The sequence below is a fragment of the Halyomorpha halys genome, unplaced genomic scaffold (genome assembly GCF_000696795.3).
Source record: "Halyomorpha halys isolate HHAL.00 unplaced genomic scaffold, Hhal_1.1 Scaffold264.1, whole genome shotgun sequence".
Classification (NCBI taxonomy): domain Eukaryota; kingdom Metazoa; phylum Arthropoda; class Insecta; order Hemiptera; family Pentatomidae; genus Halyomorpha; species Halyomorpha halys.
Window position 1 is genome coordinate 24,002 of NW_027109727.1, and position 6,098 is coordinate 30,099.

General features: G+C 32.1%; 1 pseudogene; it reads left to right on the forward strand.

Moving 5' to 3' along the window:
• The first annotated feature begins 1,057 nt into the window (after positions 1 to 1,057).
• Positions 1,058 to 2,159, forward strand: LOC106680474 (microtubule-associated protein RP/EB family member 1 pseudogene; annotated as a pseudogene).
• Positions 2,160 to 6,098: the final 3,939 nt, after the last annotated feature.

Consider the following 6,098-nt stretch of genomic DNA (forward strand, 5'->3'; position numbering starts at 1 on the left):
TTCATAACGTTTCACATCAAATGAATTTATTGTATTTTATGTACAAAAAAGTACATAGCACGTGACAAATAATCTATAAATATGCCTGCAGGTATAAAAGATTAAGGGCCCCTGCCTTAATGTCTCGAACGAGGCAGTGGTATGAAGGCATGTGATTTATCAGCCACATTGATCCCCTCCATATCTCAGTAACTTAGTCGTTTAGAAAAAAAAAAAAAAGTTATACTACCACTTTTAAATTTATTGTACTTCAATTCTGTATAAAATATTATTATCCTTATCCTACAAATATAAGGCAAGAGCCAAAAACATTTTGATGGAAAATGCGTTCTAACCACACCCACCCCAAAACCGACTATGAACGCGTGAAACTGGTCATATCATACAATATAAAGTAGTTCTAAGTATTAGCTCTAGTGTTACTTGCTTAGTTTTACAGAACTTATAGTTGATATTGATAAACATTGTGTCGTTCTTGTGATTAATTGGGTGTAAAACAGCTGCTTCACCATAATTTTACTGCTGTTCCTTTTTAAAATCTGATGAGAATCGACGGGCGAACTGTTTGTTTAAAACTGCATCCCAAAGTATTCCTTGTAATCAAAGTTGCATAATTTTACGAACGAACAGTAAAATAAAATATATACACATTTCGAATTACTAACTTCATCCTTTATTAGGTTAATAAAGCCACTCAATGGTTAAGTGCCCTTATACAATATCCACTATAGTTCGCTTCTCATTGTAAGCTTCATGTTTCGAGTTAAGTATCTGTATTTCAGTGTGGAATAACTTTGTTAGGTGTTTGTTAAGTAAAGAGGCTTTTATCATTTATTTTTTTTACAATAATAATGTTAACCTAACGAATCGTTATAATCTGGAGACGAGAAATGATTTATTACACCGTTCTTCAGCAATAAAACTCCTGAAGGTATCAGGTTTATAGCTCCTATAAATGATAGTCCTCCGTTCCTTAAAACGTTTCTAAAGAGAAAAAGTTTTTGATTACTCATATTTTATATGACTGAGAGTTGATAACATGATAAACTACTTTTATTATTAGAACATATGTACTATCATGAATTCATTTCAATAATTCTAAATGATTGAATTGCAGTGAAGATTCAAAGAATGCTTGAGTGTATTTCGAAACCTATACAAAAGTAGAAGAGGTTATAGCTATCGTTTGAAAACAGAAAAAACAGATAAATTCCAAATTATGGCAGTTAACGTTTATTCGACAAATGTAACTACGGAAAATTCGAGCCGGCATGAAATGCTCAATTGGGTTAATATGTGCTTGCAAGCAAATCTGGGAAAAATAGAAGAATTGTGCACTGGTGCAGCTTATTGCCAGTATATGGATATGTTGTTTCCTGGTTCAATACAGGTAAAAAGGATTAAGTTCAGGACTAATTTGGAACACGAATATATTCATAATTTCAAATTGTTACAAGCTGCGTTCAATAAAGTTGGTGTTGACAAGATAGTGCCAGTTGATAAACTTATCAAAGGGAGATTTCAAGACAATTTGGAATTCCTCCAATGGTTTAAGAAATTTTTCAATGCAAATTATTCCGGCCAAGAATACTCCGCTCTGGCTGCAAGAGGAGGAGAGAAATTAGGGAATGGATCAGGAAGGAGAAAGAAGTCTCGCTTGAGTATTCCTCTGTCTAAAAGTCTTTCAGTTCCTCCTAATAGGACTGATCTTTCGAACCAAGCTGAATCGTCAACTGTCAATAATGTTACGAGGGTAATAAGCAATACATCAGGAATCCCCAACCAGGGAACTTCTGCTGCACCTAATACCACACGTTACTCATCTGATGTTCAAAAAGTTATCGATGACCTCACCCAACAGCTTTCTGATGCAAAAATAACAGCGGAAGGTTTTCAAAAAGAGCGTGATTTCTATTTCGTTAAGCTTAGAGACATAGAAATGCTGTGTCAAGAACATCGAGGAGACGAAGAATTGGTTCATAAAATATTAGACATTCTGTACGCCACCGAGGATGGTTTTATAGTCCCGGAGGACTTGTCGTCAGAAGTTCAGTTTGAAGATGAAGAGGAATAGTATTATTTATTTTTCACTTAAATTTCAACAGTTACGAAATCAATTCATTTCAAACGTTAAATATATTTTATTTTTTACTTTGTAAGCAACTGTTCACTGCTTTTAATATAATAGGAGTATTTATATGCATTCTTATATATTAGATACCTTATTGCAAAAGGTTTGTCTGTCAAAAAATAGTTAGCCAATCCATAGTACAGTTTAAAGATACCCACTAATTTATAGTTGGAAAATAACTATTATTAATTTATAAAATAAAATTATCCAAAGAAATATATCGTCACAGATAACACAATGACCAATGCATACAATTAGCAAAAACATTAAATAAAAATTTCAAAGTTGATAAACATACGGTCCTAACAAAAACGAATTATTGATACATTCCAAACAGAGCAGGGGACTTTTATTCTTTAAAATTAATTCATTAAAGTTTCTCTTCTGATTCGTAATTGGGGGGTGTCCCCTTAAATGAGTTTTTGAGAACAAGTAGAAAAGGGGGGGGCGCATGGTATAGGTTCTTTGATGTGGAAATAGATAATAAAGACTGTACTTTAGAACATTGCTAAGTTTATTATTATTGACATAAGATATGAGCTTTTATTATAACTATCATTAATAATCACTATGACAATTTTAACACTAACTCCATAACGTCTCATAAAACCTTCCCGACTGTTTTCTACATACTATCGATTATCGTTAGCAAATAACTACACTATTCCAGTGTTTTACTAATATCTAATCGTTTTTCGATCAGAAATACACATATAAATTGCCTAGAATTTAAAATTAATTGCTATATGATTATAAAACACACAATGCTGAACGAGCAAAGACTTTTAGTTTCTATAAAAACTCTTGTCTCCAAAGTTCAAATTTGCGCATTGAGACTGTGTAAATCATTTCCTTTAATGTTATTATTTGTTTTTTTTTAAATTATGTAAAACTAAAAAAAAGTAAAAAAAAAAAACTTATTATTGATTAAGTATTTTTTCAAACATATTTAGTCACAACAACGCTTACTCCAATTTCATTAATCATTTATGTATAGTAAATGGTACTCTATCTCTATTTTACTTGAGGTAGCAATGTGGTTGTTATCGAAAGCCTAGTGGTAAATGGACAAATGGCTTAAGTCCCTACATGGGAATCAACGGGACAAATCGTATACGGACAACCACGGATTAGTTCCACCAATAAACCAGAAACTTACTGATTTGAAAGCCATTGTAAGTTCTAGTGGCTGAGCCTCTTTACCATGCTGCATTTTATAAATAGAGTATTATAAAATTAAAATTAATAATTATAGTAGTTTGCAATAGGATCAAAAATGCAATAAAAGACTTTGGAGTTATATGAATATTCAACAATCAACCAATCAATATTCACTAACATTTTGGTCTATTTCCCTGTTTTTATGAAGAATGCAAACGTGAGGTGTACAAAGGTGAGTAAGAAATGAAATTTAAAGTCTAAATAAAACAAACTGACATAATATATTAAATAATTTTCCTATTAATATTTATAAGATGTGTTTACTGGGTCCTCTTTCAAATTACAGTACGAACTTAATTATTAATTTTTTAATCGAACTTTATTTAGTGATAGACATTAGAATCTGTCTCACCGTAGCGGGCAATAGGTAAAATTGATGAATGATCACATTCTTATTAAAATAAATAAATAAATGCAAAATGAAAAAAAGGACATAAAAATAAATAAAATATCTCTTAAAATATATACAAACAGAAGGATAAAGAAAATGAACATAATCAAACTATGTGTATGAACAAATAAATAAAAAATAATAATAAAAATAAAAGAATCTCTAGTCAGATTTACACTCTTATATATAATATTTACACAATCGACCTGAGGATCCCTGAGTCCTTTCTATCCCATACGTGTGAGGGGTAGAGCAGAGCTCAGAAGATCCCAACGCATCCCTGTCGCCGCTTCACTGGTATACAGTACAAACTAATACTAATGGAAAATGGTCTGGAAGCTATTTATTATGAGACAACGTTACTTTGCAGGGCTTCGAAGCTAAAAAAGAAACAAACAACTAAAATAATCTAACAAAGGAAGAGAATAGAAAAAACTAAGTTATGGCTAAAAATGATCTAAAATATGCGAAAATTTAAAGTAAATATGATGTGCAATGTATAATATAATAATAAAATCAACATTTTTTTTTTTATTTTATTTACTAAGAGGATGAAAAAATAAACAAAACATTAGTTAGTATTTGTAACAATATAGAATTGGTCCCGGATTTTCCGGATTCTTATGTGGCGCATCCTTTATATATTATATTTTTCAAACAACTGATGGTTTGCTTATACACTGGTGTTCCTTATTACATAAAAATATTTTCTGATGTTTCATATGGAATAAAAGAAATGTAAAAGCAAACAAGACACAAAGGCATATCAGATTGGCCAGGTTTATCGCCTTAGGGTTAGGGATATATGAAATGGCAAATGGTGTAGCTTTGCTGTTAAGTTGACTCGACCCTATTACTGGCCTTGGCTAAGATGATATACCCGAGACCTCTCCGCTGGTATAAACATCCCTCTCCCTAACTTTGAGGATTCTCTTCTCGGTATCTTGTCTGTTTCGACAATATTAGCACACTATAACAAAAATATTTATGCTATTTTTGTATTACGATGTTATTCACATGGTTGTTGCAAAATTATTTTAGATTGGTTAACTTCTCTCTCTCTAAAAAAAAAAACCTAAGTTACTACAGGTGTTAGGACAAATAAGCGATTATAATTTTTTATAAATTTGATTTCATCAAGATTAAATTTCTTACTATTGGTACATTTCTATTCTTACCACTCATGCAAAATACTAATTTCCGATTAAAAAATTACATTATTCCTTAGCTATTTAAAACTTAGAGGTTAGAACAGCTCAAAGTGTCCGAGTTCTCCACTTATAAACCAACAATTCTGAAGGTGTTTTTCTTTTTAAAATATATCAGCAATCATATATTCCATGACTCATTATTTCAGACGTTAATACAAGATTCCACATGAGATCTTGGTATTTAGCTTGAGGAGATAATGAGGTAAAATTTTCAATAGGGTCATCCGGTTAAGACTGAAATAAAAATTTGATATTTAGTCAAAATATGACAGAATGGAACCAATGATATTGTTTTTATTTTTTAAATAAATCAAGAAACAACTTATTGTTAATTAATGGACTGTTTAAAGATTATATTTTGAATATGGTGCATTTATAAAGAGACAGCGTGGTAGCTCAGTTAGTACGGTGCAGTGTTACTATCCCCGGGTTTGAGTCCAGGGGTGGCAGATAATTATTTATTCTGTCATAGTCCTGAGCCCAGGGGGTTCAGGAGCTCTACTGGCTTCCATCCAGCTTTTATAAACTCGTTGCTCTTAATTGAGGAAAAAACCAACCACCAGATATGGTTAACCATGAACAATTAGCTTGGACCAATGACGTTCGAGAAACGGTACTTCCTTACAAAGTACTGAGTCCCTGATCTTTATTTATTTCTTAGGTGGTAGAATAATAACAATAATAATAATAATAATAATAAAGGCCTAACGAACCCGAAGGTTCGATGCCGATACCACCAAACGCTCTCTGAATACATTCTTCCAGTGATGCCCCTCCAAACCCAATTCCACTAAATCAGTTTTAACACAATCCTCCCATCTACGTTTCGTTCTACCCCTCGGCCATTTACCCGACGGTTCAGTGTTTATTAACATTTTAGGGATCCGTTCATTACTAAGTCCTAGAACCTTACATGCCCATCTTATACGCCACAATGCTATATCTTGAATTATATTTACCGGGTGTAGGTCCCTTAATTCAGCGTTGTGTAATCTTCTAAATTCTTCTGTTAATTCATCCTTTTTCGGTCCGAATATTTTGCGCAATACTTTATTTTCGAAAACCCTAAGACGCAGTTCATCCCTTAGTGTAAGAGGGATGTATATTTTCTGGGACTAGTATGCTTATTTAGTTAAAATCTCAA